Raw genomic sequence first — 534 nt, 5'->3', positions numbered from 1 at the left:
CAAGAAGATGTTCATATATAATTGTTTTGCAGCCTTTCGTTAGCTTTTAAACTAAAATCAGGAGCAAGTTAGACTTATTGGCCAGTGGTTCAGAATAATGCCAACAGTGTGGCTTTGAACCCCCATTCAGCGTCAGGAGTATTTGGAAGTTGATGCTTGGCCCTGTGCCTGAGAATGAAAGACGCCGACAAACTGTGACCGACTGAAGCGGCTACCACCATGGCTTTGGTTAAACCATCAATACACGGCTGGCTCAGGACCGAACCCCACGGGTAAGCCAACCCAAAATCCTCCTTCAAAATGTAGACAACACTGACATCATGTGGCTATATGCTGACATTACATGAGCCTGCTTGTCCGCATCTTTCAAAAAAACCCTTGCATTTATATAGATGGTAAAGTGTGGAGCTGGAGAAGTGCAGCAGGTCAGACAGTACTGGAGGAGCAGGATAAGCGACATTTTGGGTCTAGGCCCAATGCTGTCTGACCTGCTGCGTTCCTCCAGCTCCACATTTTGTTGACTCTGACTTCCAG

Source organism: Stegostoma tigrinum, chromosome 26 (genome assembly GCF_030684315.1).
Source record: "Stegostoma tigrinum isolate sSteTig4 chromosome 26, sSteTig4.hap1, whole genome shotgun sequence".
Classification (NCBI taxonomy): Eukaryota; Metazoa; Chordata; class Chondrichthyes; order Orectolobiformes; family Stegostomatidae; genus Stegostoma; species Stegostoma tigrinum.
This window is presented reverse-complemented; position numbering follows the sequence as displayed.